At 46.7% G+C, this 27,500-nt stretch overlaps 1 protein-coding gene across 3 annotated transcripts in view; it reads left to right on the top strand.

Moving 5' to 3' along the window:
* LOC139763541 (deoxyribonuclease TATDN1) overlaps positions 1-27,500 on the top strand; it is a 505,618-nt gene that overhangs the window by 193,575 nt on the left and 284,543 nt on the right. For all 3 annotated transcript variants that reach the window (XM_071689740.1, XM_071689735.1, XM_071689737.1), the window contains one exon: positions 26,026-26,080. The gene's annotated coding sequence lies outside the window, so the exon portion shown is untranslated. The remainder of the gene's footprint in view (positions 1-26,025; positions 26,081-27,500) is intronic.

Below are 27,500 nucleotides of genomic sequence, written 5' to 3'. Positions count from 1 at the left end.
AGGAAATAAACGGAAAAAAAAAAGATAGTTATAGATATAGATCATACTGAAGCAGCTTTCGAATTCGTGTGTTAATCACATTCGTGTTTTTAGTGTAAGTGTTTTTGTTTCGCCAGAGTCTAATTGTTTTTCTACGCGTTTCTTCATTTGTTTAAGATTATATTTACCTCCAGTACGCACATAAGTGGAGTTATTTGATTGATTTCTTTGATCTTATTAACTAATTTCATGTCCTTAATAGATGTTGTATAACCAGTGAGATTTTGAATTGGAAGCTGGGTCCTCATTGTACCACAATGAGTCCACGAGGAAATGAAGCACAATAAGTTCCCAAGTGCACTTTCGTGTAATAATCACATCATCATGGGAAGATACAAGAAAGGAATATGACAGTCAGTTGATATACAACGAAGAGACGTAACTAGGACGCCATTTGGTAAACAAGTGACCATCCGAATTCCGATAGGAAGTCAACTCTGTGGTAACGCCTTCATCTCATGGGTAAAAGAGATTTGTCTCTTTCCATTATTTTTTTCCCTCTATCTCTCGTAAATTATGCCGTATTAAGCCACAAAGTCGCCGGCTCATACCAGATGCAAATTATACTATTGTTGGACTGTATCCTGTGACCATCGCAAATAAGGGAAACATTAATTTGCCGCCATTCAGTAAGGGGGGGAAAAATATATATAGAGGATTGTGTACAGTCTGCTCAAGTGTGGTGAGGGAGGTTGCTTGGTGGGAGAAGAGAAACCACGAAGCTCCATTCATAAGGGAGTTGATTGAGGGAGTAGGTGGAGGCGAGCCGATCTCTCTCTCTCTCTCTCTCTCTCTCTCTCTCTCTCTCTCTCTCTCTCTCTCTCTCTCTCTCTCTCTTTCTCTCTCTCTCTATCTATCTATCTATCTATCTATCTATCTATATACCTATCTATCTATCTCTCTGTGGGTGATTTACGTCGTCCCTCATGGGGGAAGTGTTGGCTCCTTCACGGAGATGTATCGTCCTTAGAAATTGATAAGATCGACTTCGTATCCTACAGGGAGAGGGTCTGACTACCCCGCTGGTGTCCTAGTTTTAGTCGAAGTCAATAGACGTCGTTTCCAGTTCCCTATCGGGTGGGGGTGATGCCACTTTGATTCGTCATACCACAAGGAGAGGTTCTAAACCCCCTTGGTTTGACACTTCGGGTTTTTTTGTTTTATGTTTTTTTTTCCACTTGTCACGTTTTGTGCTGCCTGGGGATTATATTGATGTAGAGGCCAGTCTACGTCGTCTATATCCAAGTGATATTAAGTGTGGTTCATAGATACATCGAGGGCATGTATTTTATTTTGTGTCTGTGTGGCTATTTGTATTTGCGATTGAGCGTAGAACGGGGTAGAGTTTTACACTAGTGTTGCCCCCGTGTTTCAGCCATGTCTTTATGCATGTATACACTACTCAGCCCCGTCGCTTAACCTCATGTGTACATGTATACATGTATACCCCAGCCTACGTTTACCCCAGCCTACGTTTGGTCTCCATCCGTCGACCTAAGCTGAGGGAGAGGATGAACGGCTGGGTTGACTGCGAGTCGGCTGGCCTGTATGGTGGGGGAGAGAGAGAGAGAGAGGAGAGAGAGAGAGAGAGAGAGAGAGAGAGGTTATCAAGACGTCTTTTCCCCCTCATCAAGGAGGAGAATATATACGAGTTTTTTTTGACTGAACTTATTTGATTTGTGCAGGTCACCCCAGGCACATTAATTGTATACACACACACACACACACACCACAGTGGGTTGATATTACATAAGATGTTACAGTTCGTATTAAGGATTACAAGGGTCACAAAGATATTATAGGGGTCACAAAGATATTGCAGGGGTCACAAAGGGGTCTTACTCACACACACACACACACACACACACACACACACACAAACACACACACACACCACAGTGGGTTGATATTACATAAGATGTTACAGTTCGTATTAAGGATTACAGGGGTCACAGAGGGTCTTACTCAGACACACACACACACACACGCACACACACACACACACACACACACACACACACACACACACACACACACACACACCACAGTGGGTTGATATTACATTAGATGTTACAAATCGTATTTCAATCCATTACATAGATTCAAATCAAATTCTTATGGATTCCCTCTCATACAGACCTCCGTGTGCACGACAAAATTGATGCTTTGGCGTTAGAAAACCCGCTTCTATTTTTTTTTCTATGATGGGATGAAGTTTAGCTGCTGGGAAAGGAGATCTCGCACAGGTCAAACGCTCCCGCCTCTTTCTTCGACAGGAACTGCCTCTCTCTCTCTCTCTCTCTCTCTCTCTCTCTCTCTCTCTCTCTCTCTCTCTCTCTCTCTCTCTCGGTGGGTTGGGGGCGTTTCACGAGACATGACCCTTTGACCCCCGTATGGACGATGTGATCGCTCGTTATCACCGCTAATGAGCGAACAACTACCGTGGCAGTGATTTATGAATGGGTCGTTAGTCAAATAAAAGCGAGGCGTGACTAATGCTTTGGCATTTGTCTATTATTAGTTACGTTGATAAAACGCTTCTCGAATATTGTGTATCGACTCCATCAGTAATGTTTGCCACCTCAAACCTTACAGTAATTGTGTACAACTGTACACAGTGAGGTATTACAGGATTGTGTACAACTGTACTCAGTGAGGTATTGCAGGATTGTGTACAACTGTACTCAGTGAGGTATTGCAGGATTGTGTACAACTGTACTCAGTCAGGTATTGGAGGATTGTGTACAAGTGTACTCAGTAAGGTATTGCAGGATTGTGTGCAACTGTACTCAGTGAGGCATTGCAGGATTGTGTACAACTGTACTCAGTCAGATATTGCAGGACTGTGTACAACTCTACTCAGTGAGGTATTGCAGGATTGTGTACCATTGTACTCAGTCAGGTATTGCAGGATTGTGTACAACTGTACTCAGTGAGGTATTGCAGGATTATGTACAATTGTACTCAGTGAGGTATTGCAGGATTGTGTACAAGTGTACTCAGTAAGGTATTGCAGGATTGTGTGCAACTGTACTCAGTGAGGCATTGCAGGATTGTGTACAACTGTACTCAGTCAGATATTGCAGGACTGTGTACAACTCTACTCAGTGAGGTATTGCAGGATTGTGTACAACTGTACTCAGTCAGATATTGCAGGACTGTGTACAACTGTACTCAGTTAGGTATTACATGATTGTGTACAACTGTACTCAGTGAGGTATTGCAGGATTGTGTACAACTGTACTCAGTGAGGTATTGCAGGATTGTGTACAGCTGTACTCAGTGAGGTATTGCAGGATTGTGTACAGCTGTACTCAGTGAGGTATTGCAGGATTGTGTACAACTGAACTGTACTTTTCGAGGCGAGGCTGAGCGGAGCGGGGCGGCTACGGGGCGTGGCGGGGCGGGGCGGCTACGGGGCGTGGCGGGGCGGCACTCCTCTTCTCCTCGGTCTACAGTGTCTTAATACTCGTGTATACACGGCACGTCCTCCATCCAACAACATCCTCGCGCAGCCAGATGCCACAGGGACTAAGATCGTGCAATAGTGTCGACGCTGTGGTCTAGCTGCTGGAGTCGGGATGTCGTGCTATCTGCTTGTCAAGTGATGGGTAGACCTGCTATGTTAAGAGTGACATTTCGAGCACCATTTTGACACACACACACACACACACACACACACACACACACACAGAGCTTGGGTATGTATGTGTGTAGTTCTATACGTGTCATCTCCAGTGAATTAGTTAGGGAAAGTATTCTTAAGACAGAATATCTGTAATCTTTCGAGTCGTGGGGGATATTCTGAGTGGGAATATTTGTAATCCATCTCCAATGAACGAGTCTTGAAGGATATCCTCAGAAAATAGATGCACTTCACATGGACACTGCCACTGTTTCTTGGAGGTACGGGAGCCAAGGACAGATTGTCATCTGTGAGGACCCAAAGTTGGAGGACATATACTAGGCAGGGGCTTAGTGAGACCTGATCTCAGGGCTCACCCACCACCCCAGGTAGGGCACAGTAGGTGGCTGATGGGACGCATCTCCCTCCCCTCTCCTCACACACCCCCCCTTTCACCGCCTCCGTCAACAGTTGGTCACGAGCTGTCCTTGCTATCACTCCTCTTCTGTTTGGTTTGCGTTGATGCGTCTTAATTAAAGGCTGTGTTTAATTAGGACCGTCCATTGTTGGCCTGTCTCTTCATTAGGAAATATTTGGCCAGCACCTCTGTTGTGCTGTAGGGGACCCCTGTAGCATGGAATGTGATCGTCATTTGTCTTTCTGTACCTACAGTCACCCCGTAAGCCATTGTAGTCTTCACATCTGTATAATTTGTCTGTCCAGAAGACTTGCCATAGCATTTTACACTAGAGGTGTCCAGAGGGAGTGATAATCGAATCACAGATTTAAGAAGAAATGTGACACAACATGAGTTTCAGGGTTTTGTATATTTCAGCTACAAGGAGGTATAAGAGAGCTGGATTAGGAACTGGGGAAAAAAAATGCCGTTTTTAAGAATTTGATTGTTTAAAACAGATGTCACTGAAGTCTTGTATTTAAGGTATATTACAGTCTAGATCTCCGTTGTGTTCAGTTTCTTCCAGCTGAAAAGGTCGATCTATTGTTACTTGTCTCTTTTTACTTGTATACTGAACTTAGATACTGATTTTCTCTTCATTTGATTTTACCCAGGAGGGTCTCCGACGAAGCGGGGACGGTTTGGCCACAATGTCGTACATTCAAACTGCGAAAGTATTTCTTGGACATCGTTAGTATGGCTGTGTATACGTCTGCTGAATGCCTACCGGGTGATAGCCTCTCACGTGTGGCTGCATAAGGCTGGATGAAATGGATGGTACTGATGGATGACTTCGGCAACCTGGAGCCATTCTAGACGCAGGTGTTTGGAGACATAAGAGATCTTCTTATCACGGGTATTCCGATCTGTTTATAGTATAGTTTATGGTCTGTGAAAGTGGATTCGTTAGGAGACCAATCGACCTCGCCATGAAACCAGTCGCCCTCGCTAGGAGACCAATCAGCCTTGCTAGGAGACCAATCAGCCTCGTTAAGAGTTCCTTCGGGTTCGTTAGGAGACTAAGAGGCCTCTCTTAGGAGGCCAATCGACTTGACTAGGAGGGCCAGTTGACGCCGCTAGGAGACAAACCCACCCGGCTGGAAGACCCATGAGCCTTGCTGGGAAGCCAATTAACCTTGCTAGGAGACCAGTCTGCCTGCATCTCTAGGAGACCGATCTACCACCATGGGAGACCAGACGGCGTCTCTGAGAGACCAGTTAGGGTTTATAGAAGACCATAGATAGAAAAGTAATGAAAATATCTATAAAGGAGCCTTCATGATCGTGTGCTGCTAAAATTGATCGTCTGTCAACCTGTCAGAATTAAGTTACATCATTCGGCCGGACTTTCATCATACCCACTGGAATACATTCGCAGAGAATCTCGTTTTCTTCGCTCTTAATCTCCACCGTATCACGGAGCAATGACAGGTCACAGTCAAATGCTAATGGAACCACTTTTCATGTAGGTTGTAAGTGTTCTAAGCGGACGCGCTGTGGTCTAGTTAACTGGAGCGTTTTCTGTGTCTACGAGACTCAGTGTTCAGGGACGAGAATAATTCACTGACTTATTCCTGTTAGCATTTCCGATGCGTGATGGTTGATGTAGATGGGGCACTAACGTCAGGACGTGGTGTTCAGGACGACACGAAGCACACACACACACACACACACACACACACACACACACACAAATAAGGTTAAGAGATGATGCAACACGAGTTTAGAACTCTTCCTCCCTCTTCAGCACACAGATAGTAACCACGAACTGGTGCTAATACTGTTTGGTTCACAGGGTATGTAAAAAAAACGTTCATAACTCGTTCAAAACTCGTTCATAAGTTCTTGGTCTCCACCATCCCATCATTTTTAGAAAAGGAAAATAGCAAAACCTCCATGAATAGAAGAATTGTCCCTCGACTTCCCCATGTTAACATGAAGATGTTTTCCTACAGTCTCTCCCTCTCTCTCTCTCTCTCTCTCTCTCTCTCTCTCTCTCTCTCTCTCTCTCTCTCTCTCTCTCTCTCTCTCTCCCTCCCCCTAGCCACCTAACCCTGGCACCTGCTTCGCTGATTTTCTGCCTGAGTGGTAGCAGGTCGAGCCGCGCCCCTGACGAGGTGCCGCTCTCCTCACTGCCTCTTCTTCCTCTTCCTCCTCCTCTTCCTCTTTTTCTTCCTCCTCCTCCTCTTCCTCCTTTTCTTCCTCCTCCTCCTCTTCTTCTTCCTCCTCCTCCTCTTCTTCTTCTTCCTCCTCCTCCTCCTCCTCCTCCTCCTCCTCCTCCTCTTCTTCTTCTTCCTCCTCCTCTTCTCGTCGTGGTGGTGAAAATGTGGATCCTCGGAAGCTCCCTCTTGACGAAGTAATTCAGGGAGACGTTTGAAGGTAAACGTGTGCAGTGAGACATGCGCCTGTGTCTCTAAGGGGTAGCCGAGGCCCGGCCGAGCTTAGGGCCAGTGAGGACGTGAAGGTAGCAACGAATGTCTGTTCTCAAGAGTTAGGTTAGGTTAGGTTTGGTTAGGTTTGGTTAGGTTAGGTTAGGTTTGGCACTGGCCATCGCGAGCTGGTACTTCCAGTAAGGGAGTCTAATAGGTCTTGTGAGGAGGAGTTACTCACTGGCTATCGCGAGCTGGTACTTCCAGCAGGGGAGTCTAACAGACCTGGTGAGGAGGAGGAGGAGTTGCTCACTGGCTATCGCGAGCTGGTTCTTCCAGTAAGGGAGTCTAACAGACCTGATGAGGAGGAGGAGGAGTTGCTCACTGGCTATCGCGAGCTGGTTCTTCCAGCAGGGGAGTCTAACAGACCTGATGAGGAGGAGGAGGAGTTGCTCACTGGCTATCGCGAGCTGGTTCTTCCAGCAGGGGAGTCTAACAGACCTGATGAGGAGGAGGAGGAGTTGCTCACTGGCTATCGCGAGCTGGTTCTTCCAGCAGGGGAGTCTAACAGACCTGGTGAGGAGGAGGAGGAGTTGCTACTCACTGCCTGTATCGCGCGTTGGGTTGAATAACAACCGTCAAAATCAAGCTGATCGCCACACTTGTAATGGTACTTTTGTCTTCCCCGCCATCGTTCGTACGTGGCTGGCATTATTATGGTCGTCTTTAACCCCTGCCATATACCCATTATCGAGGATGATGTGATGATGTCACAACAGGTACTGCTTACTGTATTCATCCGATGTAATTCATTGGATCAGTACTCGTACATCACTACTAACAGACTGTAAATAGAGTATGTCATGTCCCCTCGCGTTGAAGACTCTTGTTTTATTGGTTATATCGAGAGACGGTTGTCCAACAGACATCACCTTAACAGACATGTCAGACGGAGGAGGTGCCATGGAGACTACACGTAAGACATGACCTGGGTATCTAGAGGACAGACATAGACGAGGAGCCGCACCCAGAGGGAGTGCGTGTGGCCTTCCTCCGCCTCATCCCCCATTGTCATGTTCTAGTTCTGGGGTGAGAACATACATCAAATTACCCCGCAAGCTTTTGTATTCAAATGGCCGGCCCGGCCAGTAAACATGTTAATCAGACACCCGGCGACGTGCCACGGTGACCAAATGGTCAGCGCGCAGGCGAGGGCAGCGCTATTAAGCGTTTACTGCGCACACCTGGAGTGGCCAGGCGGCATGCGGTATGAGACGGTGCACTTGGAGAAGGAGGGAGGAAGGAGGGAGGTGGAGCCCTCATCCAAGACCCCTCGACCTGCTTTGGGCAACGGTCTGTAGCCTTTACTGTCCATGTGAAGACCACGCCTCAGATGTCTGTATTCCATAAGACGACTTCTGTAGCTGAGCAATGCCGGTCTGCTGTCCACACCTGCTTTCATGTGGTCCAAATTGGAGTTTGACACCGCAGTACTGGTCGTCTCTGGTAAAACAGTGGTCCGCAGTGGTCGAATGAGTCCGCACTGGTTGTCTGTGGTTCGCAGGGGTTTGCTGTAGCCCGCACTGGTCGTCTGTAGTCCGCATTGGGCTTCTGTAGCCCGGAAGTGGGCTACTGTAGCCCGCACTGGTCTTCTGTAATCCTCTTGGCCGACTGTGGTCCGTCTGGCCATATACAAACTACATTGTTTGCTCGTATCCTCACACTCCTGCTCGTCCTCCATGCCGACCAGCTCTGTACGGACCACCCGCCACTACAGTGGTCCGCAAGAACCATCTACATACATGGGTGACCAGCTCTGCACGGACCACCCGCCACCCACAGTGGTCCGCAGGAACCATCTGCATCACATTGAACTTCGAATCCACACGGGCCAGCTGTGTGGTCTGCATGATCGTCTTCATTGTCCACACATTTGGTGGACGCACTGGCAATGTATATAATATATATATATATATATATATATTATATATATATATATAATATTTATTATATATAAAATATTCTTTCCAAACTATTCGCCATTTCCCGCATTAGCAAGGTAGCGTTAAGAACAGAACTTTGGGCCCCTGAGGGAATATCCCACCCGGCCCCCCCCTCTGAGGGAGAGAGGAGGGAGGGAGAGAGAGAAGGAGGGGGGGGTGTGTTCTCGCCCCTTGTGGTTTTATGGGTTGCGATGGTTGAAGGGGCCCCTGTTCTCCTTTAGCGTCGGGGTGTGAGTTGTGGTGGGTTGTGATGGTGGTGAGGCGAGGCGTTCCCTTTCTACGTTCGTCGTTAAAATCCGTGTTTGCGACGGATTGTGAGGCGTTCCTTCCCCCTACGTTGTCTAACTCTCTACTCGTTTGGACGGAAATTTGTGAGCTTGGCGTTCCTTCCCCCTAGTTGTCGTAAAATTCTTTTCTTTGCGCGGATTAGTGAGGCGGGGGTTCCCTTCCCCCTTTCGTTTTGTCGTAATCTTTTCCTTTGCGACGGATTAGTGAGGCGTTCCTTCCCCTTTTCGTTCGTCGTAATCCTATCATTTGGAGGTTTTTGGGCGTTCCTTCCCCCTACGTTCGTCTAACTCTCTACTTTTGCGACGGATTAGTGGGGGGGCGTTCCTTCCCCTACGTTCGTGTAAAAATCTTACTCATTTGCGAGGTTAGTGAGGGGTTCCCTTCCTCACGTTTTGTTAATCTTTAATTTTTTGACGGATTAGTGAGGGTTCCTTCCTTACGTTTGTCGTAAATCTCTACTCATTTGCGACGGGGTTTGTGAGGCTTCCTTCCCTCTACGTTCGTCGTAAATCTTATCTTTTGCGACGGATTGGAGGGGGGGTTCCCTTCCTTTACGTTCGTCGTAACTCTCTTTTTTGGAGGTTAGTGAGGGGGTTTCCCTTTCCCCTAGTTCGTCGTAACTCTTTTGTTTGCGACGGTTTTTGAGGCTTGGCGTTTTTCCCTCACGTTGGGCGTAACTCTCTTTTCATTTTCGACCCGGGTTAGTGAGGGTTCCTTCCCCTTTCGTTCGTCGTAACTCTCTTTCTCATTTGCGACGGATTAGTGAGGGGTTCCTTTACTCTAGTTCGTCGTAACTCTCACTCATTTGCGGGCGGTTAGGAGGCGTTCCCTTTCCCCCTTTTCGTTCGTCGTAACTCTCTACTCATTTTCGACGGCTTAAGTTTAGGCGTTCCTTCCCCCTTTCTTTGTCGTAAATCTCTACTTTATTTGCGCGGGTTTGTGCGGCGAGGCGTTCCTTTTCCCTTCCCTTCGTCGTAACTCTCGTCGTTTTGCGACGGATTTGTGAGGCGTTCCTTCCTCTACGTTCGTCGTAAAAATCTTACTCATTTGCGACATTTTTAGTGAGGCGTTTCCTTCCCCCCTACGTTTGTTCGTAATCTCAACTCATTTGCGACGGGTTAGTGAGGGTTTCCTTTCCCTTTACGTTGTCGTAACTCTTTATTTGTTTGCGACGGATTATGAGGCGTTCCTTTCCCCTTTTTGTTTTGTCGTAACTCTTTATCATTTTTTGACGAATTTTGTGAGGCTTTCCCTTTTCCCTCTCCTTGCGTAACTCTTACTCATTTGGGGGCGGGTATGAGGCGAGGCCCTTCCTTCCCCCCACCCCCTACGTTCGTCCCTAAAAACCCCTTTCTTTATTTGCGACGGTTAGTGAGGGGTTCCTTCCTCTTCGTTTTGTTTGTTTACTTTTTAGGGCGTTTTCGGGGAAATTTGTGAGGGGTTTTTCCCTTTCCCTTTTGTTCGTCTAACTCCTTTCTCATTTGTGACGGTTTTAGTGAGGGGTTTCCTTCCCCCTACGTTCGTTTGTAAAATCTTTTGTCGCTTGGGGACGGCTTTATGGGGGGCTTGGCGGGGCCTTTTTTCCCCCTACGTTCCGGGCGTAACTCTTTAGTCCCTTTTGACGGATTAAAATGAAGGGGTTGGGGTTCCCTTTCCCCTATTCTCGTAACCCCTTATTCCGGGTTTGCGGACGGCTTAGTGAGGCCCTTCCTTTCACCCACTTTTGTCGTAAACTCCTTATTTGTTTTCGGAAAGGATTAGTGAGGTTTTCCTTCACTCCCACGTTCTTCCCTTTAATCTTTAGTCCTTTCGACGGCTTTGTGAGGCGTTCCTTCACTCAAAGTTCGTCGAAACCCCCTCTCGTTTTCGACGGAAATTTGTGAGGCGTTTTCCCTTTACTTTTACGTTCGTTTGTAACTCTTTAGTCGTTTGGGACGGATTAGTGAGGGATTTGGTTTTTTACGACAGTCGTTTCCCCCCTTGCCCCCTGGGGGAGGAAAGCGTCTCCCTCCGTGGGGCCCCGGGTTTTGGGAAAAATCGTAAGGGGGTTTTTAATAGAATGACCCGGGTGTTGTGACCCGCCCCGCTGCCCGCCCAGCCCACCTAGGGTGGTGCCTAGCTACCTAGCTGGCTGGCCCAGCGCCCCCCCTAGCTACCTCGCCCGGGGCTGCCCAGGTGGGCTAAACTGCCCCAGCTGGCTGGCTGCCCAAGCTGCCTGCCTAGCTACTTCGCTGGCTGCCTAGCTACTGCCTAGCTACCTAGCTGGCTGGCAAGCTGCCTGCCTAGCTACCTAGCCTGGCTGCCCAGCTGCCCGCCTAAGCAACCTCGCTGGCTGGCTACTGCCCGCCTAGCTACCTACTGGCTGCCCAGCAAACCTGCCTAGTCTACCTAGCAAGCTGGCTAACCTGCCTGCCTAGCTACCTCGCTGGCTGCCGGTTAGCTGCCTGCCTAGTGCTACCTTAGCTGGGCTGCCTAATCTGCCAGTGGATTCTGCGTCGCTGCTTCAGCCACCTACACCAACAGCTGGTGGCACGATAAATCTGCCTCTTGAAGATCTGTGCTTGGGTGTGTGTGCTTGTGTGTGTGTGTGTGTGGGTGGTGTGTGTGGGTAGTTGTGTGGTGGTAACATGTTTTCTCCTGTTATTATCAGATATCTTTTTTAATAATCCGGGAGGTGGATGACTTGCAAGCAATTTTTCAGGACCTTGGCATTATGTTTTAAGGTATTTTACATATATAGAATATATATATATATAGATTATATATATATATTATAATTTATATATATATATATATATATATATATATATATATATTTATAGTACATATATATTTATATATATATATATATAATATATCTATATATATACATAATATATATATAATTATATATATCTTGGGTGATTAAGATATTCCCTCTCTTTAGCTCACATAATGCCTATCAGTGATGATAATCCCTGCGAAAGTATGGACTCACAGCGAATATTCCTTTCTTTAACTTTAATTTGGGTATTACTGTATCTCAACTCATTTCCTTTTAAGCTTGCTGACAACAAAGCGGTCTGTGAACAGCATTGAGAATCGTGAGTTATTTATCTTCTTTATATCAAATTGTTTATTACTAATGTATTTATCGTAGCTGGTTATTGATTTATGCGAATCTTTCTCTAATGAATGAGCTCGACTTGCATGGACTATAGTCTATTCTGTTTGTGTTGGTTTACTCCCACACCACACCAACCACAAGCCTATGATGTCTAGGCCATTGTTCAAGCCTTGTGGAAATTGATTACTTCATTATTCATCTGCCTCATCTGTTAGCCGTCTGTAGGCCTGGGATACCCTCACACGATTTATCAATGTATAATGTCTTATTATCAATCTTCAGACACAATCGGAATTCTTGATTAATCACTCTGATGGTCGTGTTCAACTTGGCGTCATGGCGTACACTGTGTGTTGTCTCGATCAAATGTCTTGAGTGGTGGTCATACTTACCTCCGTCCCTCTGTGTTTAAGGTTGTGTGAGTGTGTGGTGATGAATTGGCTGGATCACGCTCTCCAAGAAAGGTTGAGTCAGCTGTCGTGTTTACTCGTCACTTACAGGAGTTTAGGGGTATAGTGTCTCTCTCACTCTCTTCGGCTGTAAGAATATATATTTATATTATTATATATAATATATATATATATATATAATATATATATATATTATATATAATATATATATTATATACATAGTATATTTTCATACTATTCCCCATTTCCCGCGATAGCGAGGTAGCGTATAAGAACAGAGGACTGGCCTTTGAGGGAATATCATCACCTGGCCCCCTTCTCCTGTTCCTTCTTTTGGAAAATTAAAGAAAAAAAAAAAAGAGAAATAATGAGAGGGACGGATTCCAGCCCCCCGCTCCCTCCCCTTTTAGTCGCCTTCTACGACACTCAGGAATACGTACGTTGGGAAGTATTCTTTCTCCCATATCACAGGGATAATATATATATCTAATAATAATAATATATATTATCCATGAGGACTGGACAGGTGGAAAAAGATACTTTCCACGTATTCCTGCCATTCCCTCCCCTTCCATTTAAATTTTCCAAAAAAAAAAAGGAACAGAGAAGGAGCCATGGGAAGGATTATTCTCCTCTAAGGCTCAGTCCTCTGTTCTTAACATACCTCCGCTAGAGTGTCGAAATGCAAATATGAACAGCATTTATATATATATATATATATATATAATATATATATATATCTATTTATAAATATATATATATATATATTATTATATAATATATATATTATATATAATATAATATAAATACATTATATATATATAAATACTATATATATATATTTATATATACTATATATATATATTATATATATTCTTGGAGGCATACGAGGTTGGTTGAAAGCTTATGGCACATTCTCCTTTGTTTATTTTCTTGTATACAGTTTATATTTGCCGTACAATATTTCGATGGTTTCTTGAAGTTCCCTTCAGGAGTTCCCAAAGGGCCGCGACGTTCGTAACAACTTGTTCCATCTGATGGATTCTGGTGGTCAGGGGGTTGGAGATGGGTGGGTGGAGAGATCGGCTAAGCTGATCGCTCATTGGTTGGTAAGGCTTACGTGGCAAGGCTGCTATGTAGGTATAACACGGGGAAAATGGAAATATGGGAGTTAATGGACATGTAGGCATGGCACTTCGTATTTTCCGTTTCCATTTTCCCCTGCATTTAACAGGAGTACTGCCGGGGGGGTGTGAGAGGTGTGTGGAAATTCTCCCGTCTCGTTTTTAATTTTCCGAAAGAAGCGATCGAGAGGTGGGCCAAGTGAGGATATACCCTCTAAGCTCACCTCCTCTGTTTTTAACCGCACCCTCGCTTAACGCGGGAAATGGCGGATAGTATGACAAGGAATCGAACAATAATCTATATAAAAACAAACACTCTCTAACGACCACTGCAATATACTCAGATACTCTCACATAACCCAACCTCCTAACCGCCAGTGCTCGCCCCCGGGACCCCAGTGCACGAGGGCGTGCATGCTTACCGCTAGGCACTGGGCCCGCTAATAGCCTAGCGGAAGTAAATCCCGCCTTCTTGCCAAGGGACCCGGTTCGATCCTGGGTGTTGGAGTGCTTATGTATGTTTTCCACATAAAGATGCGCGTTTCCAATGCACATTGTTTCGTATATTACATAATGATATAAATATATCTATAACCTTATATATATATAATATATATATACCAAGTATAATATAAATTATATATATACACACACAATCAGTCGCACTACCTGCTCCTGGCGTCCATACAGGCTCCAGCAGCACACGGAAGCTGGCCATGTCCCGCCGGTTCGGAACACAAAAAGTCATATATGGTTATGTGCGTCCATAGCGAAAGGTAACATAAGCAGTATGTGTCGTCTTTGTGATCGTTACATCATGAGCATCAAGAAGGCTTTTAACGTGTGAAAACGGTGTTCCGTAGTAATGGGTGTAGGTGTGGGTAGCAGGAGATGTTATAAGATATACGGGTGTAAACACAGTGGAATACATGTATGAATTACAATGCCACATGTGCTGACTCACACGCCACATACTAGATGCGTTGGTGTGTGTTGTGTGTGTGTTGGTGTGTGTGGTGTGGTGTGTGAGTGTAGTAAGTACAAATCGAGCTATGGCGTTATTGGAGGCATCATAGGTTTAGTTTTTGATAGGATAATTCTGAATGGATATCTTCCCTAGCTACTGCAATTGATGTGGCATAAGAATGTTATGTGTTGTTGTGAAGATGGGTGTTTTTGTTGATGACGGGGTTGTTGATGACATTATCTATGGTTAGTAAGGAATGTACAAAGTAAATAAAAGCGACGAAGGGCTTCTAAAGAGGAAAAAACATAACATTTCATGAATGTTTTTTTAAAGTTTTTCTAGACGTCACTGAAGACAGGTATGGATAACAGTGAAAAAGAATATGATTCTGAAATGGAACGAAGATGTGGACCAGAGGTGATGGTGAGAAAAAAGAGTCTCCGTGACGCTGTAGGTAGAAACTAAGCTAAGGGGGGGTGGACTGACACCCCACACACGTCCGAAATGAGTCCTTCCCCTCATCAGTGGACTATCACTTTCTGAACATCCATCACAGACATATGCCATTATATTTATACACATGTACATATGTACATATTCATCACTTGCTGCCTTCATCCATACCTCGCCACCCCTCGGACACGTGAAATAGCATCCTCCCCCCCACCCCATCCTCAGCGTCCATCACTTTCTGATCATCCATCATTCCATGTCCCCTTCTCACACACCCTTTCTTTCCCATACCACACTCATCCCTTCCCACTCACAATCGTCCACCCACACACCCCTCCACTTCCCTCTCCTCCTCATCCCCCCCTCCTCAGACAACCACCACTCGCATCACACCTCCACCTAGATCGGTCCACGCCGTGAACCCCTTCCCCAAATCAATTCACCCTCCATAACCTAACCTTGACCCAACCAACCCACTCCATCCCACCCTTCTTCTACTCCTTACTCCCACCTTCCCCACTGCTTCTCCCCCTTACATCCCTAACCCATCACACGACAGCTCCCTCCCGTCAAAACCCTTTTACACCCTCACAGATCGCCAGCTCCTACCCCCCCCCCCCACACACACACCTATATCACCCACCCAGACACGCAAAATCAAAACACCACACACACACAACACACCCCACACACACACACACACACACACGATGTCACCCACCCAGACACACACACACACACACACACACACACACACACACACAAACACACACACACACCACAGTGGGTTGATATTACATAAGATGTTACAGTTCGTATTAAGGATTACAGGGGTCACAAAGGGTCTTACTCAGACACACACACACACACACACGCACACACACACACACACACACACACACACACACACACACACACACACACACACACCACAGTGGGTTGATATTACATTAGATGTTACAAATCGTATTTCAATCCATTACATAGATTCAAATCAAATTCTTATGGATTCCCTCTCATACAGACCTCCGTGTGCACGACAAAATTGATGCTTTGGCGTTAGAAAACCCGCTTCTATTTTTTTTTCTATGATGGGAATGAAGTTTAGCTGCTGGGAAAGGAGATCTCGCACAGGTCAAACGCTCCCGCCTCTTTCCTCGACAGGAACTGCCTCTCTCTCTCTCTCTCTCTCTCTCTCTCTCTCTCTCTCTCTCTCTCTCTCTCTCTCTCTCTCGGTGGGTTGGGGGCGTTTCACGAGACATGACCCTTTGACCCCCGTATGGACGATGTGATCGCTCGTTATCACCGCTAATGAGCGAACGACTACCGTGGCAGTGATTTATGAATGGGTCGTTAGTCAAATAAAAGCGAGGCGTGACTAATGCTTTGGCATTTGTCTATTATTAGTTACGTTGATAAAACGCTTCTCGAATATTGTGTATCGACTCCATCAGTAATGTTTGCCACCTCAAACCCGACAGTAATTGTGTACAAGTGTACTCAGTCAGGTATTGCAGGATTGTGTACAACTGTATTCAGTGAGGTATTGCAGGATTGTGTACAACTGTACTCAGTCAGGTATTGGAGGATTGTGTACAAGTGTACTCAGTAAGGTATTGCAGGATTGTGTGCAACTGTACTCAGTGAGGTATTGCAGGATTGTGTACAACTGTACTCATTGAGGTATTGCAGGATTGTGTACAACTGTACTGTACTTTTCGAGGCGAGGCTGAGCGGAGCGGGGCGGCTACGGGGCGTGGCGGGGCGGGGCGGCTACGGGGCGTGGCGGGGCGGCACTCCTCTTCTCCTCGGTCTACAGTGTCTTAATACTCGTGTATACACGGCACGTCCTCCATCCAACAACAACCTCGCGCAGCCAGATGCCACAGGGACTAAGACCGTGCAATAGTGTCGACGCTGTGGTCTAGCTGCTGGAGTCGAGATGTCGTGCTATCTGCTTGTCAAGTGATGGGTAGACCTGCTATGTTAAGAGTGACATTTCGAGCACCATTTTGACACACACACACACACACACACACACACACACACACACACACACACACACACACACACACACACAGAACTTGGGTATGTATGTGTGTAGTTCTATACGTGTCATCTCCAGTGAATTAGTTAGGGAAAGTATTCTTAAGACAGAATATCTGTAATCTTTCGAGTCGTGGGGGATATTCTGAGTGGGAATATTTGTAATCCATCTCCAATGAACGAGTCTTGAAGGATATCCTCAGAAAATAGATGCACTTCACATGGACACTGCCACTGTTTCTTGGAGGTACGGGAGCCAAGGACGGATTGTCATCTGTGAGGACCCAAAGTTGGAGGACCATATACTAGGCAGGGGCTTAGTGAGACCTGATCTCAGGGCTCACCCACCACCCCAGGTAGGGCACAGTAGGTGGCTGATGGGACGCATCCTCCTCCCCTCCTCACACACCCCCCCTTTCACCGCCTCCGTCAACAGTTGGTCACGAGCTGTCCTTGCTATCACTCCTCTTCTGTTTGGTTTGCGTTGATGCGTCTTAATTAAAGGCTGTGTTTAATTAGGACCGTCCATTGTTGGCCTGTCTCTTCATTAGGAAATATTTGGCCAGCACCTCTGTTGTGCTGTAGGGGACCCCTGTAGCATGGAATGTGATCGTCATTTGTCTTTCTGTACCTACAGTCACCCCGTAAGCCATTGTAGTCTTCACATCTGTATAATTTGTCTGTCCAGAAGACTTGCCATAGCATTTTACACTAGAGGTGTCCAGAGGGAGTGATAATCGAATCACAGATTTTAAGAAGAAATGTGACACAACATGAGTTTCAGGGTTTTGTATATTTCAGCTACAAGGAGATATAAGAGAGCTGGATTAGGAACTGGGGAAAAAAAATGCTTTATTTAGAAATTCTCTATTTAAAAAAGATGTCATTGAAGTCTTGTATTTAAGGTATATTACAGTCTAGATTTCAGTTGTGTTCACTTTCTTCCAGCTGAGAAAGTCGATCTATTGTTACTTGTCTCTTTTTACTTGTATACTGATCTTAGATACTGATTTTCTCTTCATTTGATTTTACCCAGGAGGGTCTCCGACGAAGCGGGGACGGTTTGGCCACAATGTCGTACATTCAAACTGCGAAAGTATTTCTTGGACATCGTTAGTATGGCTGTGTATACGTCTGCTGAATGCCTACCGGGTGATAACCTCTCACGTGTGGCTGCGTAAGGCTGGATGAAATGGATGGTACTGATGGATGACTTCGGCAACCTGGAGCCATTCTAGACGCAGGTGTTTGGAGACATAAGAGATCTTCTTATCACGGGTATTCCGATCTGTTTATAGTATAGTTTATGGTCTGTGAAAGTGGATTCGTTAGGAGACCAATCGACCTCGCCATGAAACCAGTCGCCCTCGCTAGGAGACCAATCAGCCTTGCTAGGAGACCAATCAGCCTCGTTAAGAGTTCCTTCGGGTTCGTTAGGAGACTAAGAGGCCTCTCTTAGGAGGCCAATCGACTTGACTAGGAGGGCCAGTTGACGCCGCTAGGAGACAAACCCACCCGGCTGGAAGACCCATGAGCCTTGCTGGGAAGCCAATTAACCTTGCTAGGAGACCAGTCTGCCTGCATCTCTAGGAGACCGATCTACCACCATGGGAGACCAGACGGCGTCTCTGAGAGACCAGTTAGGGTTTATAGAAGACCATAGATAGAAAAGTAATGAAGAAAATATCTATAAAGGAGCCTTCATGATCGTGTGCTGCTAAAATTGATCGTCTGTCAACCTGTCAGAATTAAGTTACATCATTCGGCCGGACTTTCATCATACCCACTGGAATACATTCGCAGAGAATCTCGTTTTCTTCGCTCTTAATCTCCACCGTATCACGGAGCAATGACAGGTCACAGTCAAATGCTAATGGAACCACTTTTCATGTAGGTTGTAAGTGTTCTAAGCGGACGCGCTGTGGTCTAGTTAACTGGAGCGTTTTCTGTGTCTACGAGACTCAGTGTTCAGGGACGAGAATAATTCACTGACTTATTCCTGTTAGCATTTCCGGTGCGTGATGGTTGATGTAGATGGGGCACTAACGTCAGGACGTGGTGTTCAGGACGACACGAAGCACACACACACACACACACACACACACACACACACACACACACAAATAAGGTTAAGAGATGATGCAACACGAGTTTAGAACTCTTCCTCCCTCTTCAGCACACAGATAGTAACCACGAACTGGTGCTAATACTGTTTGGTTCACAGGGTATGTAAAAAAAACGTTCATAACTCGTTCAAAACTCGTTCATAAGTTCTTGGTCTCCACCATCCCATCATTTTTAGAAAAGGAAAATAGCAAAACCTTCTCCATGAATAGAAGAATTGTCCCTCGACTTCCCCCATGTTAACATGAAGATGTTTTCCTACAGTCTCTCTCTCTCTCTCTCTCTCTCTCTCTCTCTCTCTCTCTCTCTCTCTCTCTCTCTCTCTCTCTCTCTCTCTCTCTCTCTCCCTCCCCCCTAGCCACCTAACCCTGGCACCTGCTTCGCTGATTTTCTGCCTGAGTGGCAGCAGGTCGAGCCGCGCCCCTGACGAGGTGCCACTCTCCACACTGCCTCTTCTTCCTCTTCCTCCTCCTCTTCCTCTTTTTCTTCCTCCTCCTCCTCTTCCTCCTTTTCTTCCTCCTCCTCCTCTTCCTCCTTTTCTTCCTCCTCCTCCTCCTCTTCTTCTTCCTCCTCCTCCTCCTCCTCCTCCTCCTCCTCCTCCTCCTCCTCCTCTTCTTCCTCCTCTTCTCGTCGTGGTGGTGAAAATGTGGATCCTCGGAAGCTCCCTCTTGACGAAGTAATTCAGGGAGACGTTTGAAGGTAAACGTGTGCAGTGAGACATGCGCCTGTGTCTCTAAGGGGTAGCCGAGGCCCGGCCGAGCTTAGGGCCAGTGAGGACGTGAAGGTAGCAACGAATGTCTGCTCTCAAGAGTTAGGTTAGGTTAGGATAGGTTAGGATAGGTTTGGTTAGGTTAGGATAGGTTTGGTTAGGTTAGGTTAGGTTAGGTTTGGCACTGGCCATCGCGAGCTGGTACTTCCAGTAAGGGAGTCTAATAGGTCTTGTGAGGAGGAGTTACTCACTGGCTATCGCGAGCTGGTTCTTCCAGCAGGGGAGTCTAACAGACCTGATGAGGAGGAGTTGCTACTCACTGCCTATATCGCGCGTTGGGTTGAATAACAACCGTCAAAATCAAGCTGATCGACACGCTTGTAATGGTACTTTTGTCTTCCCCGCCATCGTTCGTACGTGGCTGGCATTATTATGGTCGTCTTAAGCCCCTGCCATATACCCATTATCGAGGATGATGTGATGATGTCACAACAGGTACTGCTTACTGTATTCATCCGATGTAATTCATTGGATCAGTACTCGTACATCACTACTAACAGACTGTAAATAGAGTATGCCATGTCCCCTCGCGTTGAAGACTCTTGTTTTATTGGTTATATCGAGAGACGGTTGTCCAACAGACATCACCTTAACAGACATGTTAGACGGAGGAGGTGCCATGGAGACTGCACGTAAGACATGACCTGGGTATCTAGAGGACAGACACAGACGAGGAGCCGCACCCAGAGGGAGTGCGTGTGGCCTTCCTCCGCCTCATCCCCCATTGTCATGTTCTAGTTCTGGGGTGAGAACATACATCAAATTACCCCGCAAGCTTTTGTATTCAAATGGCCGGCCCGGCCAGTAAACATGTTAATCAGACACCCGGCGACGTGCCACGGTGACCAAATGGTCAGCGCGCAGGCGAGGGCAGCGCTATTAAGCGTTTACTGCGCACACCTGGAGTGGCCAGGCGGCATGCGGTATGAGACGGTGCACTTGGAGAAGGAGGGAGGAAGGAGGTGGAGCCCTCATCCAAGACCCCTCGACCTGCTTTGGGCAACGGTCTGTAGCCTTTACTGTCCATGTGAAGACCACGCCTCAGATGTCTGTATTCCATAAGACGACTTCTGTAGCTGAGCAATGCCGGTCTGCTGTCCACACCTGCTTTCATGTGGTCCAAATTGGAGTTTGACACCGCAGTACTGGTCGTCTCTGGTAAAACAGTGGTCCGCAGTGGTCGAATGAGTCCGCACTGGTTGTTTGTGGTTCGCAGGGGTTTGCTGTAGCCCGCACTGGTCGTCTGTAGTCCGCACTGGTCTTCTGTAGCCCGGAGTGGTCTACTGTAGCCCGCACTGGTCTTCTGTAATCCTCTTGGCCGACTGTGGTCCGTTCTGGCCATATACAAACTACATTGTTTGCTCGTATCCTCACACTCGCTGCTCGTCCTCCATGCCGACCAGCTCTGTACGGACCACCCCGCCACCTACAGTGGTCCGCAAGAACCATCTACATCACATGCTGACCAGCTCTGCACGGACCACCCGCCACCCACAGTGGTCCGCAGGAACCATCTGCATCACATTGAACTTCGAATCCACACGGGCCAGCTGTGTGGTCTGCATTGATCGTCTTCATTGTCCACACATTTGGTGGACGCACTTGGCAATGTATATATATATATATATATATATATATATATATATATATATATATATATATATATATATATATATATATATATTCTTTCAAACTATTCGCCATTTCCCGCATTAGCAAGGTAGCGTTAAGAACAGAGGACTTGGCCTCTGAGGGAATATCCTCACCTGGCCCCCTTCTCTGAGAGAGAGAGAGGAGGGAGGGAGAGAGAGAGAGGAGGGAGGGAGGGCGGTGTTGCTTCTCTGACCGTTGTGGTTGTGATGGGTTGCGATGGTTGAAGGGCCCATGTTACTCCTTGAGCGTCGGGTGTGAGTCTGTGGTGGGTTGTGATGGCTGGTGAGGCGAGGCGTTCCTTCCCTCTACGTTCGTCGTAACTCTCGTCGTTTGCGACGGATTAGTGAGGCGTTCCTTCCCTCTACGTTCGTCGTAACTCTCTACTCGTTTGCGACGGATTAGTGAGGCTTGGCGTTCCTTCCCTCTACGTTCGTCGTAACTCTCTACTCGTTTGCGACGGATTAGTGAGGCTTGGCGTTCCTTCCCTCTACGTTCGTCGTAACTCTCTACTCATTTGCGACGGATTAGTGAGGCGTTCCTTCCCTCTACGTTCGTCGTAACTCTCTACTCATTTGCGACGGCTTAGTGAGGCGTTCCTTCCCTCTACGTTCGTCGTAACTCTCTACTCGTTTGCGACGGATTAGTGAGGCGAGGCGTTCCTTCCCTCTACGTTCGTCGTAACTCTCTACTCATTTGCGACGGATTAGTGAGGCGTTCCTTCCCTCTACGTTCGCCGTAACTCTTTAGTCGTTTGCGACGGATTAGTGAGGCGTTCCTTCACTCTACGTTCGTCGTAACTCTCTACTCATTTGCGACGGCTTAGTGAGGCGTTCCTTCCCTCTACGTTCGTCGTAACTCTCTACTCATTTGCGACGGATTAGTGAGGCGAGGCGTTCCTTCCCTCTACGTTCGTCGTAACTCTCGTCGTTTGCGACGGATTAGTGAGGCGTTCCTTCCCTCTACGTTCGTCGTAACTCTCGTCGTTTGCGACGGATTAGTGAGGCTTGGCGTTCCTTCCCTCTACGTTCGTCGTAACTACTCGTTTGCGACGGATTAGTGAGGCTTGGCGTTCCTTCCCTCTACGTTCGTCGTAACTCTCTACTCATTTGCGACGGATTAGTGAGGCGTTCCTTCCCTCTACGTTCGTCGTAACTCTCTACTCATTTGCGACGGATTAGTGAGGCGTTCCTTCACTCTACGTTCGTCGTAACTCTCTACTCATTTGCGACGGCTTAGTGAGGCGTTCCTTCCCTCTACGTTCGTCGTAACTCTCTACTCATTTGCGACGGCTTAGTGAGGCGTTCCTTCCCTCTACGTTCGTCGTAACTCTCTACTCATTTGCGACGGATTAGTGAGGCGAGGCGTTCCTTCCCTCTACGTTCGTCGTAACTCTCGTCGTTTGCGACGGATTAGTGAGGCGTTCCTTCCCTCTACGTTCGTCGTAACTCTCTACTCATTTGCGACATATTAGTGAGGCGTTCCTTCCCTCTACGTTCGTCGTAACTCTCAACTCATTTGCGACGGATTAGTGAGGCGTTCCTTCCCTTTACGTTCGTCGTAACTCTTTAGTCGTTTGCGACGGATTAGTGAGGCGTTCCTTCCCTTTACGTTCGTCGTAACTCTCTACTCATTTGTGACGAATTAGTGAGGCGTTCCTTCCCTCTACGTTCGTCGTAACTCTCTACTCATTTGCGACGGATTAGTGAGGCGAGGCGTTCCTTCCCTCTACGTTCGTCGTAACTCTCTACTCATTTGCGACGGATTAGTGAGGCGTTCCTTCCCTCTACGTTCGTCGTAACTCTTTAGTCGTTTGCGACGGATTAGTGAGGCGTTCCTTCCCTTTACGTTCGTCGTAACTCTCTACTCATTTGTGACGGTTTAGTGAGGCGTTCCTTCCCTCTACGTTCGTCGTAACTCTTTAGTCGCTTGCGACGGCTTAGTGAGGCTTGGCGTTCCTTCCCTCTACGTTCGTCGTAACTCTTTAGTCGCTTGCGACGGATTAGTGAGGCTTGGCGTTCCTTCCCTCTACGTTCGTCGTAACTCTTATTCGTTTGCGACGGCTTAGTGAGGCGTTCCTTCACTCTACGTTCGTCGTAACTCTCTACTCGTTTGCGACGGATTAGTGAGGTTTTCCTTCACTCTACGTTCGTCTTAACTCTTTAGTCGCTTGCGACGGCTTAGTGAGGCGTTCCTTCACTCTACGTTCGTCGTAACTCTCTACTCGTTTGCGACGGATTAGTGAGGCGTTCCTTCACTCTACGTTCGTCGTAACTCTTTAGTCGTTTGGGACGGATTAGTGAGGTATTCGTTGTTTACGACAGTCGTACCCTCTTCGCCTCTGTGGGGAGGAACGCGTCTCCCTCCGTGCCGAGGTGTGGAAGTCGTAAGGGTCTCAATAGAATGACCCGGGTGTTGTGACTGCCCAGCTGCCTGCCTAGCTACCTAGCTGGCTGCCTAGCTACCTAGCTGGCTGGCTAGCTGCCTGCCTAGCTACCTCGCTGACTGCCCAGCTGCCTGGCTAGCTGCCTAGCTGGCTGGCTGCCCAGCTGCCTGCCTAACTACCTAGCTGCCCGCCTAGCTACCTAGCTGGCTGGCTACCTGCCTGCCTAGCTACCTCGCTGGCTGCCCAGCTGCCTGGCTAGCTGCCTAGCTGGCTGGCTGCCCAGCTGCCCGCCCAGCTACCTCGCTGGCTGGCTAGCTGCCTGCCTAACTACCTAGCTGGCTGCCCAGCTGCCTGCCTAGCTACCTAGCTGGCTGGCTAGCTGCCTGCCTAGCTACCTAGCTGGCTGCCCAGCTGCCCGCCTAGCTACCTAGCTGGCTGGCTAGCTGCCTGCCTAGCTACCTAGCTGGCTGCCCAGCTGCCCGCCTAGCTACCTAGCTGGCTGCCTAGCTGCCTGCCTAGTTACCTCGCTGGCTGCCTAGCTGCCTGCCTAGCTACCTAGCTGGCTGCCCAGCTGCCTGCCTAGCTACCTAGCTGGCTGGCTAGCTGCCTGGCTAGCTGCCTAGCTGGCTGGCTGCGCAGCTGCCCGCCTAGCTACCTCGCTGGCTGCCCAGCTGCCCGCCTAGCTACCTCGCTGGCTGCCTAGCTGCCCGCCTAGCTACCTCGCTGGCTGCCCAGCTGCCTGCCTAGCTACCTAGCTGGCTGCCTAGCTGCCTGCCTAGCTACCTAGCTGGCTGGCTAGCTGCCTGCCTAGCTACCGAGCTGGCTGCCTAGCTGCCTGGCTAGCTGCCTAGCTGGCTGGCTGCCCAGCTGCCCGCCTAGCTACCTCGCTGGCTGGCTAGCTGCCCGCCTAACTACCTAGCTGGCTGCCCAACTGCCTGCCTAGCTACTTCGCTGGCTGCCTAGCTACCTGCCTAGCTACCTAGCTGGCTGGCTAGCTGCCTGCCTAGCTACCTAGCTGGCTGCCCAGCTGCCCGCCTAGCTACCTCGCTGGCTGGCTAGCTGCCCGCCTAGCTACCTAGCTGGCTGCCCAGCTACCTGCCTAGCTACCTAGCTAGCTGGCTAACTGCCTGCCTAGCTACCTCGCTGGCTGCCTAGCTGCTTGCCTAGCTACCTAGCCGGCTGCCTAGCTGCCAGTGGATCCGTCGCTGCTGGCAGCCACCTACACCACAGCTGGTGGCAAGATAAACTGCCTCCTTGAAGATCTGTGCTTGTGTGTGTGTGCTTGTGTGTGTGTGTGTGTGGGTGTGTGTGTGGGTGTGTGTGTGTGTGTAAAATGTTTATCTCCTGTATTATCAGATATCTTTTTTAATACTCCGGGAGGTGGTATGACTTGCAAGCAATTTTTCAGACCTTGGCATTATGTTTTAAGGTATATACATATATAAATATATATATATATATATATATATATATATATATATATATATATATATATATATATATATATATATATATATATATTATATACATATATATTATATATATATATATATATATATATATATATATATACATATATATATATATAATATATATATATCTTGGGTGATTAAGATATTCCCTCTCTTTAGCTCACATAATGCCATCAGTGATGATAATCCCTTGCGAAGATATGGACTCACAGCGAAATTACTTCTCTCATAACTTTAATTGGGTAATAATGTATCTCAAACTCATTTCCCTTTTAAGCTTGCAGACATCAAGCGGTCTGTGAACAGCATTGAGAATCGTGAGTTATTTATCTTCTTTATATCAAATTGTTATTACTAATGTATTTATCGTAGCTGGGTTATTGATTTATGACGAATTCTTTCTCTAATGAATGAGCCATCGACTTGCATGACTATAATCTATTCTGTTTGTGTTGGTTTACTCACACACACACACACACACAAGCCATGATGTCTAGGCCATTGTTACAAGCCTTGTGGAAATTGACTCATCTGTGGCCCGTCTGTAGGCCTGGGATACCCTCACACGATTATACAATGTATAATGTCTTATTATCAACTCTTCAGACACAATCGAATTCTTGATATCACTCTGATGGTCGTGTTCAACTTGGCGTCATTGGCGTACACTGTGTGTGTCTACGATCAAATGTCTTGAGTGGTGGTCATACTTCACCTCCGTCCCTCTGTGTTTACAGGTTGTGTGCAGTGTCGTGGGTGATGAAGTGGCTGGATCAACGCTCTCCAAGAAAGGTAAGAGTCAGCTGTCGTGTTTACTCGTCACTTACAGGAGTTTAGGGGTATCGTGTCTCTCTCACTCTCTCTGCCTGTAAGAATATATATATATATATATATATATATATATATATATATATATATATATATATATATATATATATAATATATATATATATATATACATATATATTTTCATACTATTCCCCATTTCCCGCGATAGCGAGGTAGCGTTAAGAACAGAGGACTGGGCCTTTGAGGGAATATCATCACCTGGCCCCCTTCTCTGTTCCTTCTTTTGGAAAATTAAAGAAAAAAAAAAAAAGAAATAATGAGAGGGGAGGATTTCCAGCCCCCCGCTCCCTCCCCTTTTAGTCGCCTTCTACGACACGCAGGGAATACGTGGGAAGTATTCTTTCTCCCTTATCCCCAGGGATAATATATATATATATATATATATATATATATTATCCATGAGGACAGGGGAAAAAGAATACTTTCCACGTATTCCCTGCCATTCCCTCCCCTCCCATTTATAATTTTCCAAAAAAAAAAGGAACAGAGAAAGGAGCCAAGGGAGGATATTCCCTCTAAGGCTCAGTCCTCTGTTCTTAACACTACCTCGCTAGAGTGGGAAATGGCAAATATGTACAGCATATATATATATATATATATATATATATATATATATATATATATAAATATATATATATATATATATATATATATATATATATATATATATATAATATATATAAATATATATATATATATATATATATATATATATATATATATATATATATATATATATATATATATTCTTGGAGGCATACGAGGTTGAAAGCTATGGCACATTCTCCTTTGTTTATTTTCTTGTATACAGTTTATATTTGCCGTACAATATTTCGATGGTCTTCTTGAAGTTCCTTCAGGAGTTCCCCAAAGGGGCAGCGACGTCTCGTAACCAACTTGTTCCATCTGATGGATTCTGGTGGATCAGGGGGTTGGAGATGGGTGGGTGGAGCAGATCGGCTAAGCTGATCGCTCATTGGTTGGTAAGGCTTATGTGGCAAGGCTGCTATGTAGGTATAACCACGGGGAAATGGAAAATATGGAGTTAATGACATGGTAGCGCATGGCACTTCGTATTTTCCGTTTCCATTTTCCCTGCATCTTAACAGAGTACTGCCGGGGGCGGGTGAGAGGGGTGTGGAAATTCTCCCGTCTCGTTTTTAATTTTCCAAAAGAAGGAACGGAGAGGTGGGCCAAGTGAGGATATACCCTCTAAGGCTCACTCCTCTGTTTTTAACGCTCCCTCGCTAACGCGGGAAATGGCGGATAGTATGAAAAGGAATATATATATATATATATATATATATATATATATATATATATATATATATGTATATATCATACAAACCTCCAACAGCCAGGA

This window comes from Panulirus ornatus, chromosome 47, assembly GCF_036320965.1.
Source record: "Panulirus ornatus isolate Po-2019 chromosome 47, ASM3632096v1, whole genome shotgun sequence".
NCBI lineage: Eukaryota > Metazoa > Arthropoda > Malacostraca > Decapoda > Palinuridae > Panulirus > Panulirus ornatus.
The sequence above is the reverse complement of the archived record's forward strand: the minus strand, read 5'-3'. Positions and strand labels throughout refer to the sequence as shown.